This window comes from Pseudopodoces humilis, chromosome 7, assembly GCF_049639895.1.
Source record: "Pseudopodoces humilis isolate 2021_Gansu_Grassland_sample_001 chromosome 7, ASM4963989v1, whole genome shotgun sequence".
Classification (NCBI taxonomy): domain Eukaryota; kingdom Metazoa; phylum Chordata; class Aves; order Passeriformes; family Paridae; genus Pseudopodoces; species Pseudopodoces humilis.
Genome location: NC_142206.1, coordinates 12,886,648 through 12,900,889, shown reverse-complemented (window position 1 = coordinate 12,900,889; position 14,242 = coordinate 12,886,648).

The following is a 14,242-nucleotide window of genomic DNA, read 5'->3' as shown; positions in this document are numbered from 1 at the left end:
CAGCCTGGGCAAGATTTTAACTCTTTCATTTCCCAGATGAGACTTGCGGATTAATCTTTTTATCCAGACAGAGAAAAGAGAGTGATCAACATGAAAAGAGACTTTATAAACTACTAGTGACAGGAAAGAAAAGAAGCTTCAGAAAAGGTAGAGAATTAAGAAGATGCTTTAATTAAGCTGAAATATCTTTCTGTTAAAACTATGGAAATGGACAATAAGGTCTTGAAAACACTCCTTTAATTCATGACAGTATATAGGGAGGAATAGAGTGTTCAAAGTGTAAATTTTGAGTAAAAAGTAGAGTAATTATGGTACAGTGAAGTGCTGGAAGGTTTGAAGCCTTGAGAGGCAATGAGAAAACTGTTTTCTGGTGAAGCTCACAGAAACAGATGAAGAAGACTTTTTGCCTTTGAATAACTTATCCTTAAAAATCCCATCCCTAGACTCATGGCCCATACACACTTGAGAGTGATGTGAAAATGGGAGGAGTGGGCTCTAATAACAGCAGCTCTGGGCAGCTAACATTAGAGCAATGGAAAACTATAACAAAAATAGTTTTTCTTGTGAGAAACTCCATAAATTAACAGGAAGAAACTTCTGTTTCTCTATAAAGACTGGTGAAAAGACTGTAGCAAGAATTGGGACTGTTTTAACCATCAAAGTTCCAAAGTTTTTGTCTCTTTTTGTCATGTGAACAAGGGAATAGTGGGTAGACAGGGGATGAAAAGGTTTTTTCTGGAAGTTTATTCTGGTGTTCTTATTGTAGTTTGTCAATAAACTTTCTTTCTTTTTCCCTTTTAAGCTTTATGCCTGTTTTGCTCTTGTTCTAATCCATATCTCACAGCAAGAAATAAGTAATTTTCTTAGTTATTGGTTTAAAACCACGACTCCCAGTGATCTTAAATAATTGTTTTCCTGCCTCCTTTCCACAGCTGATTTCAGGCTGTGGAAACAGGGGTGGAAGAGATCATTGGAGACCATCCTTCCAAGTCTCTTGCACAGTAGTGAAACTGCTACTGATGCAGATGGAATCCCTTTAACTCTAGATCACTTGTGCGGTGAGGGGGATTGGGACAAAGCAGAGGAGCAGGCCAGGGTTCTGCCCCGGCCTGTGATAATCAAAATTATGGAGGCTGCTGAAAAAACATTTAATACCTTACCTGAAGAAGGGCCCCAGATACACCTGATGAGTATTTACCAACTCCCTAATGAGCCTTTCAATAAGTTTATCGACAGGCTGCAAGCTCAGGCACAGAGGCAGGTTGCGAGGGCAGACTTGCAAGAACAACTGGTATTAGAAGCTGCTAAAGCTAACGCTAATGACATCTGCAAGCAAGTTATCTTCAGTCTGCCCCTCTATCCGACTCCAATGCTGGACATCCTCATCGAGGCCTGCGCCAAGAAAGTCCCGATGGTGGGGATGTCCAGGGCCATTCCACCGCCACTACCGAAGAAGATACCAATGGCAGCCATGATGCAACCGGTTCCGCGGACATCGGCACGGATACTGCAATGTTACCACTGCGGGCAACCCGGGCACATGGCCAGGGATTGCCTAGCAGTGCACCCTAGTCATGGGAGCAATCAGGGGGCGAAAGCAAAAAATACCATAATAAAAAACAAAAACTAGGGGAGCAGTGCGAACCTGCCCTGCGCGAAGCGATAAATGGGGCAGGTCTCGTGGGGGAGGGGGGTTCTTTACACTGGACATGGCCAATTAACAGGACACGACATTTGACTACTATTAAAGACATCCTCTTTCGGACCCAGCACTGGACGGTAGTTGCTGTGGATCCACTGGTGGGAGAGAAGACAAATACCGGACACGTCTGTAAGTACATTGCCATCGGGGACACTAAACACACACCCCCAGAGATTGAGCTCTCTCCTATCACCTTCCCGGGTGGTCCGGAAGATCTCATTCTCTTGGCGCGCTGCATTCACCCACCATATTTCCTCCCTAAGAGTCAAATTATTGCTCAATACATCCCTGTCCCTGAAGGAGTCCCAGTAGACGACCACGCACCAGACGTCTACTGGGCAGAGGTAGTGGGTGAAAATAAGCCCATCGTAAATTGCAGCATCAAGCAGGGTGCAGAATTAGTCAACTTGAAGGGTCTGCTTGATACGGGGGCAGATGTGATGATCATCCCCCAAAGGAGATGGCCGTCACATTGGGAATTGCAACCCGTGGCAGGAAAAGTACAGGGTATAGGGGGTACCCAATTGGCTCAAGTTTCTAAGAGCATAGTACAAATTATGGGGCCGGATGGGCAATTGGCGAACTTACGCCCATTCATTGCAGATTTTCAGGTTCCCTTGTCAGGGGGAGGGACCTCATGTCACAATGGGGGGTGAAGATTGAAATCCCAAAAACCCCTCGGGATTTTTAATAGCGGCCACTGTGGAGCGCCCCTTCCAGAAGCTAGATTGGACCACTAATGAAGCAATCTGGATTGATCAGTGGCCGCTCCGAAAAGACAAATTAAAGGCGCTCAACGAGCTCTTGGAGGAGCAACTAGTAAAGGGTAACATAGTCGAAACCACGAGCCCTTGGAATTCCCCGGTCTTTTGATTTGAAAGCCGGGGAAGGACAAGTGGTGGCTCCTCCACGACCTTCGGGCTATTAATAGAATCATTGTTGACATGGGGCCCCTTCAACCAGGGATGCCTACCCCAACTATGCTCCCCCGAGATTGGAATTTGGCCATAATCGATATAAAAGATTGCTTTTTTCAAATTCCCCTACACCCTGATGATGCCCCACGGTTTGCCTTCTCGGTTCCAACCCTTAACCGAGAAGCCCCAATGAAGAGATTCCACTGGTGGGTGTTGCTGCAAGGCATGAAAAATTCACCCACGATCTGCCAGTGGTATGTCTCCTCATTGCTGTCTCCCATGCGCAAAGAGATGGGGGAGGTCATCATCCATCATTACATGGATGATGTCTTAGTGTGTGCCCCCCATGACGATCTACTTACACAATCCCTTGACCGAGTGGTTAAAGTTTTAACATCTGCAGGATTTCAGCTCCAGGAGGACAAAGTTCAAAGGATGCCACCCTGGAAGTATCTGGGTCTGCGGATTGCTGAGAGGACTGTTGTGCCTCAAAAATTGGCAATTAATAGCAATCCGAAAACCTTGGCAGACCTCCACTCACTGTGTGGGACATTAAACCGGGTCAGGCCTTGGCTGGGCCTCACCACTGAAGACCTAGCCCCCCTCTTCACACTTTTGAAGGGGGAGAAGGAGCTGAGTTCTCCCAGGACCCTGACCCCAGAAGCAAAGAAAGCCCTGGAGAAAGTGCAAGATGCCCTTGTAAAGAGACAAGCGCATCGGTATGAACCAGCCCTGCCATTTGAGTTTATAGTGTTAGGGAGAATGCCACACCTCTGTGGGTTGATTTTTCAATGGGACCAAGACTCCAAGGATCCCCTCTTAATCATAGAGTGGGTTTTCTTGAGTCACCAAAGGTCCAAGAGTGTCACCAGGCCACAGGAACTGATGGCTCAACTTATCGGGAGAGCTCGAGCTCGGCTCCGGGAGATGGCCGGGTGTGATTTTGCATGCGTTCGGGTACCAGTTAGCTTGTCTCGGGACAAAGCGTCCCCAGATAAGCTAACAAAGGAAATGTTTGATCAGTTGCTTCGGGAGAATGAGACCCTCCAGATTGCTTTAGATAGTTATGAGGGACAAGTTTCTGTCCACGCCCCTGCCCATAAATTCTTTAATTCAAAATTCGAGGTAATTCCAAAAGAATTACGGAGCAGAAAGCCCCTCAAAGCCTTGACCATGTTCACCGACGCGACCTACGACCACTGGGATACACAGAGCCTAACTGCGTGGAGCTCTGGAGGTTCAGTGCTGAGGCAAATAGCACTCGCACTGTTCTCCACTCTTGGCGTTGCCAACGGCCAGGGAGTACAGGGCTAGCCGGAGCGTTGAGGGCCGTGAGGACCAGGCAGCGTCATCTGCTGATCTGGCGGCAGTGTGACTGCACTCTGAACATCTGCGAGTCTTCTTCTGCCGGGTCAGTGGCCGCTTTCTCTGACCTGGATGAGAGGGACACCTTGGACTCCAGCTCTGGGAGCTGGGTGGAGTTTTCTCTCTCCCCCTGTGACGCGGAGCTGGGGGACATCTGTGCCTTGAGTCCCGGGGTTGCTGGGTCCCCCTGCAGGTTGGGTTGTTGGGGGCACCATGGAGCAGGTAGGCATGACCCCACCTTGCCTGGTGCTCTGGCGGTGTGAGCCTGGGGTAGGGTCGCCTCTTCTGTGTGCATTCCCGGTGCAAAGCGACGGGGAGCTACCTGAACAGAAGGCTGCGCTGACCCTGGAGGTGACATTGGGGACGGTCCCTTGTCCCCTATGCAGCTGGGCTGTGCCGTACCCCACAGCGGGGAACGGGGCGAGCCCGGGCTCCGCACCAGCGGCTGTGCATGTGCATGGGGACCCTGGTCCAGCAGGGGGTGTGCCTGTGCCACTCCACGTGGAGCGGCCAGCGCTGGTTCTTGGGCTTTGCATCCCCAGGGAGACGCTGTTAGGGGTGATCCCAGACATCGGGCTGGCTTCTGCTGGCTCCATGGTGCGGGCTTCCCCTCCTGCAAGCCCAGGACTCCCCCTGGCAGTGGAGTGGGATGGTGCCGTGGCTCCTTGGGCCATGCCTCTCCCTGTGCCTCCGTCTCCCCCTGTGCTGGGGGCGGGCTGCACCGAGCTGACTCCACCCCGCCCCACCTCAGGTTCCTGGGCATGGTCCAAGCCCGCAGCTGGAGTGGGAATGTCCCTGCTGTCTCCTGTGGCCGAGACAGCCATGTAAATCAGGGTCCTGCATTGTTTACTCTTGGCTCAGGTGGTGATGCCAGGGTCGTGAAGCTGATGGCCCCCAAGGGCAAGGGGTCCCGGGCTGCTGGGGCTTCTTCAGCTGGCCTGTGGACTTTACCCCCCTGCCAGATGACTCTGCAGCTGCGGGACCAGGCACGTTTTTGGGAGGTGGTGAGGGCTAAGGTTGACAAGGTGGCTGGCTGTGTTTCTGAGCACAGCTCCCTAGAAGGTGGGGATGGCTCCTCTGGCTCTGCTGGTGCTACAGCAGCTGTGGCACCAGGTACTGTTGTGTTGTCTTCCGGCGAGGTGCCTGGCCATGTCTCAGGGGACTCTGGGACAGGGCGTCGCAGGCGAGGCCATTCCTCCGGATGTTTATCAGGCGTTCCCTCTGCTTCAGGATGCGACTCAGAGGACTCATCAACCGTTATCCTGGAAAGCTGTGGCGAATCTCCGGGAGATGGCTAAGAAACATGGGTTAGGGTTGAATGAAGTTGTGCAGGCCCTTTGGGGCCTTGTGGGTGGTGTCCTAGTACCTTATGATATCCGGAGTATAGCCCATGTTCTTTTTCAACTGGTGGAATATGACATTTTTGAATCACAGTGGGCTCAGATGGCCTGTCAAGTGGTGCAGCAGAACATTGCCTTGGGGCAGCAGGATTGGTGATTGGTTCTGATGCTCTGCTGGGTAAGGACGGCTTTGGTGATGTTAGTAGGCAGGTTGGCCTTGACCCTATTATGCTTGAGCAATGCAAAGAGACAAGCATGGCAGCGTTAATGCTGACCATAGAACTGGCCACCCTGAAGGAGCCTTTTGTGATGGTTGTCCAGCGAGCTGACGAGTCTTTTCTGCGATTTGCAAATCAGCTGACTGCTTCTGTGGAGAGGCAGGTGCAGGATAGTGTGGCAAGACAGCTGGTGCTGAAAAGCCTTGCGAGGTCTAATTGTAATGCCGTGTGTCAGAGGATCATTGGGATGCTCCCTGGTGATCCCTTGCTGCCGCAGTTGGCACAGTCTTGTGTAGAGGCAAGTGTTGCTGCTGAGGAGCTACCTTCCATGGCTGTCGCTCTGCGGCCGACTTGGGTGAAGCTGCAGGGTGGGCAGCAGCAACAGGGGACTGCTCAGGCCAGCAAGAAGCAGAAAAAGAAGGCACAGGGGGCCTCAACTCCTTTGTTTTGCTGTGCCCAGTGTGGTAGTCCGAATCATGCGGCGAATGTGTACAAAGCAACGGTCCATGGCAATGGTCAGCCTCTGCAGGGCACAGGAAACAGGAAACCAAGTGCGACGGGGAGACGTGCTCAGACATAAGCCTCTTTCACACCCCAGAGCCGATGGAGGTTTGCTTGGCCAGCTGATAGCCAGCACCTTCGGCTCTGCAGGTCTCGATGTCTGCATGGCAGACACGTGTCTTAGACTCTTGCAGGATGTACAGGGTTCCTTTGGATGCTTTTGGTCTGGTAGGTGAGGGCATGAGTGCTCTTCTTGTGGGGAGATCTAGTGCCACTGCTCAGGGCATTGTTGTGCACCTGGGAGTCATTGATTTGGATTTCACGGGGTGGATTTTAACCATGGTTTCCACACTCACCTCCCCCGTCACTATCCCTGCGGGAACCAGGCTTGCTGAACTTGTGCCTTTTAAGTCTTGTGTTCACAAAGCTGAGAACTGGCTGCAGAGAGATGGTGGCTTCAGGTCCACTGGGCCACCTCAGGTTCACTGGACTGCTGTCCTGATGACCAAGGATCATCCTGAACGGGTCTGCACCCTGTCCATCCATGGTGAGATACCACCAGAGGTTAACCTCCATGGGCTTCTTGACACTGGTGTGGATGTCACAATTGTCAGGTTTGCTGACTGACCCCTGGAGTGGCCCTTGGAACCAGGGTGGACGTCTGTTGCAGGGTTGGCAGAATCAGAACAATGCTATGTGAGCTGGAGGCCCATGTTCGTCATGAACCCCAAGGGAGACATGACCATGGTTTGGACATATGTTACGAAGGGCTCACGGATAACTCTCTGGGGGAGAGATGTTCTGGCTGCATGAGAGTGCGTATCGGGACAGATTTTTGATGGGGGACACTGTGTTGGAGGGTGCAGACTGTCCTACGCCTCCTATACGTTGGCTGGTGGAAAAAGCCGTTTGGGAGAATCAGTAGCCCCTCCGTCATGATGAACTAGTCACCCACCATGATTTGGTGCAAGAAGAGTTGGACCAGGGTCATCTGGAGCCTTCTACCAGTCCCTGGAACACTCCTGTTTTCTGCATCAAGAAGAAGTCTGGGAAGTGGAGGTTGCTGCAAGACCTCTGGAAAGTTAATGCTATGATGGAAAGCATGAGGACATTGCAGGTTGGCATGCCATCCCCTGCCATGCTTCCTGATGGCTGGCCAATCCTCATCGTCAATCTGAAGGATTGTTTTTTACAATTCCTTTGCATCCCGATGACAGAGCAAAATTTGCCTTCTCAGTGCTGGCTGTCAACAATGCTGAGCCTGCACAAAGATATCAATGGAGGGTTTTGCCACAAGGCATGCGGAATTCGTCTGCCATTTGTCAATGGTATGTGGCTCAAGCCCTGTCTGGAGTTGGCTGGCAGTTTCCAGATGCTCATCTCTATCATTATATGGATGACATCTTGGTGGCTGCGCCCACCCAGGATGAGCTGCTGACCATACAGCCTCGGCTGATCAGTGCCCTGCATTGTCCTGGGCTGCAAGTGGCTCCAGAGAAGGTTCAGCGCCTACCTCCTTGGAAGTATTTGGGGGTCAAAATTTTGGAACGAACAGTCCAACATCAAGAGGTGCAATTGTGCATTCGGTGAGGGCACTGAATCATGTCCAAAAGTTGGTGGGTATTGTCACTTGGTTGCATCCCTGTTTGAGACTGACCATGGCACAACTGTCTCCCTTGTTTGATCTGTTGAAGGGAGACTCTGATTTGAAGTTGCCTTGGACACTGACCCCGGAGGCTCAACAGCTGCTGGAGGAGGTTCAGCGAGAAGTTTCTGCTTGTCAGGTTTATCACATTGATCCTTCCATTGATGTCGCTCTTTTCATTACCACTCCAGATTTGCATCCCACAGGTATTATTGGCCAATGGAATGATGAATGGTCTGATCCCTTGCATGTCCTAGAATGGGTCTTCATGCCCCGTCAGCTGCAGAAGACAGCAACTGTGTTGTTTGAGTTGATAGCTCACTTGATTGTCAAATACTGGCAATGGTGTTTGCAGTTGATGGGTGCAGATCCCACAAAGATTGTGCTCCTGGTACCGCAGGAGGACTTTGACTGAAGCTTTGTGAACAGTATTTCCTTGCAAAATGCTCTGGAGAACTTTTCTGGGCAGATCACCTATCATCTTCCCAGACATCAGCTGCTGCAGCTGGTGAAATTCACTGAAATTTGTTTGCAGCCTAGAAATAGTAGGAACCTGTGCAAGGACCCACCGTCTTTACTGACTGTTTGGAGAGGACTGGGAAGGCCATTGCTACCTGGAAGGACAGATCTGCATGTTTTGGAAAATCATGAGGATGGGTCAGCCCAATTGGTGGAGTTACGGGCTGCTGTCATGACGTTTCAGAAATTTTCCCAGGAACCTTTCTATCTGGTCACAGACTCTGCCTATGCAGCTGACATAGCCCAGAAGTTGGGTCATTCGGTTTTGAAGGTCAGTAATCCTGCCTTGTTTCATTTTCTGAAGGCCCTGTGGAGTGCCATTCAGGCCCGGGTGCATCCGTACTACGTTCTGCATGTAAGGAGTCATACCAATTTGCCAGGGTTCATTGCAGAAGGTAACGTGAGGGCTGACAAATTGGCTAACCCAGCATGGGTTTCACCTCAGCCTGACACGCTCAAGCATGCCAAAGCATTGCATGTTTTTTTCCACCAGAATGCACATACTTTGCAGAAGCCGTTCCAGTTGATGTCAGCTGAGGCCCAATGACATTGTTGAGTCTTGTGACGACTGTCATGTGCTTGCTGCACCTTTGCTGGCAGGGGTGAGCCCCAGGGGCCTTAGGACCTTGGAGCTTTGGCAGACAGATGTCACTCAAGTTGCCGAGTTCAGTTGGCTCCGGTATGTGACATCAGCGTGGAAACTTTCTCCTCTGCAATGTGGGCTTCCGCTCACACAGGAGAAAAAACCCGCAATTTCATTGCCCACTGGAGGAAGGCTTTTGCTGTTTTAGGCATACCTTCTGCTGTGAAGACAGATAATGGTCCTGCTTACACCTCTCAGAAGGTGCGGCCCTTCCTGCAGTTGTGGGGTGTGTCACACAAGTTTGGTATCCCTCATTCTCCGACAGGTCAGACTATTGTGGAACGTGCTCATGGTACACCAACGCAAGTTCTACAGAAGCAAAAATGAGGAATGCAGGGTGAAACCCTGCACAGTCAGCTGGAAAAAGCTTTGTATACCCTCAATCACCTCATGGTGCAGCTGAACTCTAATAACCCGGTCATGTTGAACCATCACCTTTCATTGTGGGCTTTGGATGAGCTGCATCAGCCTGCAGTGAAGTTTGAGTGAGGAATTTGGTCACCAAGCAGTGGAAAGGTCCTTTTGACCTTATTGCTTTGGGGTGCGGATACAAACATGTATCAACAGATACTGGGGTATGCTGGGTACCTGCAAAATGTGTTCACCCTGACCTGTGACTGCAGAGGCAGCATCTGGCTGGCGAGCGGGTTGGAGACCGTGACCAAACTGAAAGTCATCCAATGGATGGGCCATTGGATGATGACTCAGATGCAGATGATGTGAGTGATCATCCCAATGGCCCATCCACAAGCAGACACTGATACCAAACACGTTTTTATTTTTGTTTTTGTAATGGAGAAGGGGTGAGATATCACCCTGAATCTAAAAACCTTTTGATATTGTTTGGAACATAGTTTTCTCTGTTGTTTTTCTTTTGAGTGTTTAAGATATTGTTTGTTTTCTCTGTTCATTTTTCTTTTCTTTTTTTCTTTTTTAAAAGACAAAAAGGGTGAGATGTCACCCTGAGAATCAGACCTTTCGATATTGTTTTCATAATTTCTAGCCACTTTTCCAGGAAAGTAACTATAAACATAGGTGTTTATACATTCCATTAAAGATATGCCTTTTGATGGACATCTCTCACTGCCAGTGTGGTTGGGAAGGTGGTTACCTGACTATCCAATCCCTGGTCATTGTCGAAAACCTATAAATACTGAAAGAACAAATAAACTTGTTTCTTCTTCTTTCATCACACTTTGAGCTGTGTCTGTGTGAATCATTTAGTGTCCGACAGTGACACAGGGTGATGTGGAGAAACATCTTTCATCACTGATTGATTTTTTCCTGTATAATTGTACTTAACACAGAACTCTACCTTTATAGAGCCAAGAAGTTCTAATTCTTGGGGTTCAATATATGCTTCAGGAAGATAGGGAGTCCACTATTCTCATGTATTTACTGAAGTCCAAAATTTCCACACATTTGTCCCAGCAAAAGCACCTCGTATAGCCCTATCAATTTCTTCTGGAATCAGCCAAATTTCTACTGGTACACTGACTAAACAAGTTGAAAATGGATTTTCTGGAGTGGTAGTGGATAAGCATATGGTATCTAAACCTGAAGCATTAGCTAAAGTCACCCAAACATTTGTTCTAGTCTGACTAAGTTGCAAAGCTACACTACTAAAAGCAAACAAAACAAACAAAGTAAAAAACAAACAACATTTGATTGAACTTCATGCTTAACCAAGGGTATCTTTTGGCAAAAGGTTTTTTCCTCAAACTTCAGGTTTCAAGCAAATTTTTCAGTACTTTTTTTCTTTAAAAACCTATGACTGTAAATTTCTTTTTTGTAAAACTTAAGGATGTAACACAAATTTTACCACACTTTTGGCAAAGGAATTTTAAAATATTCTTATTTTCTACATCTCTAACATTAATAAGAAACTTAAAGCTTACAGTTTTTGCAATAAAGACAAAAGATTCTAAATATGAGTTATAGTCTCTGTGTAGTTCACATCTGCGTGCTTTCTTCTTTGGTTGTAGGGTCTTTAGTAGACTTTCTCATCTTGTAAGTTTCCACATTCTTAGCAGCAATCCCTTGGGCCCTGAGCCTGTAGAAGCACAAGCAAACACTTTGGCCCATGTTATTAGAGGAAACAGACCTTCAATTTGCGCTGTTTCAGGATTTCTAATTAGAACTGGAGGATTCTCTTTTAATTTTACATGTGTGCTATTAGAAAAATGTCTAAAAATTGGAGGATCAGGCTCTGCAAAGGAACTGTTTAAGAAACTATAAACTTACAAAGTTTTACTTAATCTCATCTGTGGTGTTCCCTGCACTATATCTCCCTTTTGCTGATCTAATATATGTTTTAGAGAATGGTGTGTTCTCTCTACAGTTGCCTGACTCGTGGGAGAATAAGGAATTCCAAAAGTATGGCATACACCCCAATTCATTAAAAATGTGGGCAATTTTTGAGCTGTATATGCAGGACCATTATCTGTTTTTATTTCTTGAGATATTCCCAGTGAAGCAAATGCTTGCAAAAAATGTTGACATGCATGGTTTGCTGTTTCTCCTGTGTGTACAGAAGCAAAAACTGCATTTGAGAAAGTATCCACTGACGGATATTTTTATATTTCCCAAGGGACGGATATTTGGTAATATCCGTTTGCCATAATTGCAAGCTTTGCAACCCTCATGGATTGACCGCTCCTGTAGGAACAGGAGGTTGCATGAACTGACAATCTGGGCATGTATTTATGATTGCTTTAGCCTGATCTCTAGAAAGATGAAACATTCACATGAGTGCTCGTGCATTTTGATGAAAAAAAGCATGACTTAATTTTGCCTGCTGAAAAATATTTGGCAGGATACTTGCAATAGCTACTGTCAATTTGTCTGCCCTTGAATTGTCTTCCATAAATCTTTTATATCATCAGACAATACAGGTTCCCATCGGGAGTTTTTACCACCCCCCCCCCCCTTCCATATCTAACCACCAAAGCTAACAATGGTTTATGAGCCAAGTTAAGATCTCCGTCTTTAATTACTTTACAACATACGGCATTCCAATCTGTCAAAGAGCATTGTAAATCATTCTTTATGGGATCCCTTACTTTGGAAACAGAGAAAGAATTCCCCATATCAGCTAAAGGAAGTGGGTTTAAATCTTGAAGATTGAAATCATATTTGTCCTCTGATGTAGAACACTCATTTAGGTCTTGAATATTGGCTCCTGAGTTAAAACTCCCAAGCTTAAACCCTCAGTATTAATTTTGTTTTCTGTCGCTTTTGGGCTAGTTCCCCTCACCTTCTTCCTGGCAGGGCTCCTCCCCATTCTCCAGACAGGCCTCTCCCTCCTTTTTGGGTGCAGTATTGCAAGTGGTCAAAGGTGGCGTCTGGGCAGTAGACAACCCCAGAGTTTCTAAAGATGACCTTGGCTGTGGTGCAGCAGAAATGTGATAAGGGGGTCAGTAGAGGGTTACTAAGAATTTCAATTATCATTCAACATGTAGGAAGTAGACAAGCTGCAAGTTTGTCCCTCTTAGTAGCCGGGTCAAAAAGCTGAATTCCCACCATATGCCCCAGCAATTTTCTGAAAGCGGAATCTAATATAGATTCAGGAAAATTTTTATGTACCCAGAGCAAAAAAATCTTTAAGCTCTTGCTTTGGGACTGAACAAGAAGGCAATTTTATCGAAGTATTAAAGCTAATATAAACATCCCACTCTTGCTATGAAATTTCAAGACCCATCCTAAGTTCCCCAGTCTTCACCTGACTCGTCCAGGCCAGGGATGAAAATAAGCACCCCTGCTGTCCTCATTGAGCGAGAGACTGCGTAGGCTTCTTTTCAGACTTTTCTTGGTGGTTGTTGGAGTCTTCTTTTAAGATTAAACTTAATTCCCAAGACAGTGTCCACTGGAGCTTTCTCAACTTCTGATTCCCTCTGTTCGACCTCACAGAGGCACCACATTGTCAAGATGAAAAACAAGGCATGGGACCACCATGCTACTTGAGATTATTTATTTCTCAAGTAAACCTGATAAGATTTCAGTCTCGAAGGTGTGAGATGTAGAGAGGAGCAACAAGTCAGCTATAGCTCAAGGTAGTCATGGATTTCTTCTTCACATTTTAGTCCAATAGACACTAAACACAAAACTTGTTTTTACTTAATAACCTATCATGTTTGCTTAATTTTGCCACACTGCATCTCTCTTAGCCAATCAGCTGACAGGTCACGTACTCATACACACACCTCTGTTACAGCTTCTAGATCCCTAGCCTACTCTATAAGTTATTTATTACATTACATTACATTATTACAGCTCAATTATCACACTATTTTTCCTAATATAATTTCTTACTCAAGATATATTCTTACTTATAACAATGGGAACAAAGTTACAATTTTTCTACATAATGTTTGTATGATTTTATCGTGACATTAACCCAAGCTCTTTCAAAGGCTGCCAATTGAAGCCTTCAGCATCTGTGAAATCTGCCATTTTTCCATTTCCCACAAACACAAGCTGCCACAAACTAGAAATCAGGCTGCCCTTGGATTGCCAAAAGCCTCTGCAAAACTGGCATCAGGAACCTGGAGGTATAAGTTTTGTTTCCCTTGTAAAAGGGACGCTGTTTGTGTCCAGGGGCCTGTGCCCAGGAGCGGGCTTCTGTCACCGTGAATTACAAAAGAGGCAGAATTCCTACAAAACCCAAAACACCCCCATCTAGAACACAGGCTAACATTTGAGTGTAGGAAAACATTTTAACAGAGTTAAAGCATGATATTTTAGTAAAAGCCTGTCTGTACAAGCCAGCCTTTGGTATAAGCGACAATATTAAAGGTAGTGTCCTTGAAACTCTCATGAAGCAGCGAGAATGAAAAAAAATAGCCTTGTGTGCTGGGGAAAAAATGTAAACCAATATGTATTAACCAATAGTAGCTTGCTAAGCCTGCAGACCCGGTCAGACCCTATAAAAGTGTGCTAAAGATAGAAAAAAATGATGTTCACTATTCTTCTGTGAAGACTCAGTGAATAGTCTGGTGGTTTCTCAATATTTGAGTGCCAAAGCCTCTGACAAACTGACACCAGGAACTTGGGGAGTGAGTTTTCTTTTCCCTGAATGGGCCGCAATTTTAGTCCAGAGGCCTGTGGCCAGGAGAGGGATTCTACCTCTGAAAATTATGAACGGAGCAGGATTCCTCCCAGACCCAAGCTGCCCCCACCTAGAACTAGGACTGCCCTTGGAGTGCTAAATGCATCTGATAAACTCATATCAGGAACATGGCCACGTGAGTTTTTGTTCCCCTGGGAAAGGGCCACCAACAGTCCCCTGTAGCCAAAAGACTCTGCCAAACTGCCATCAGGAACCTGGAGGGGGTGAGGTTTTTTGCTATGGAAAAAGACTGCCATTCATGTCCAGGGACTTGTGGCTCTGAGT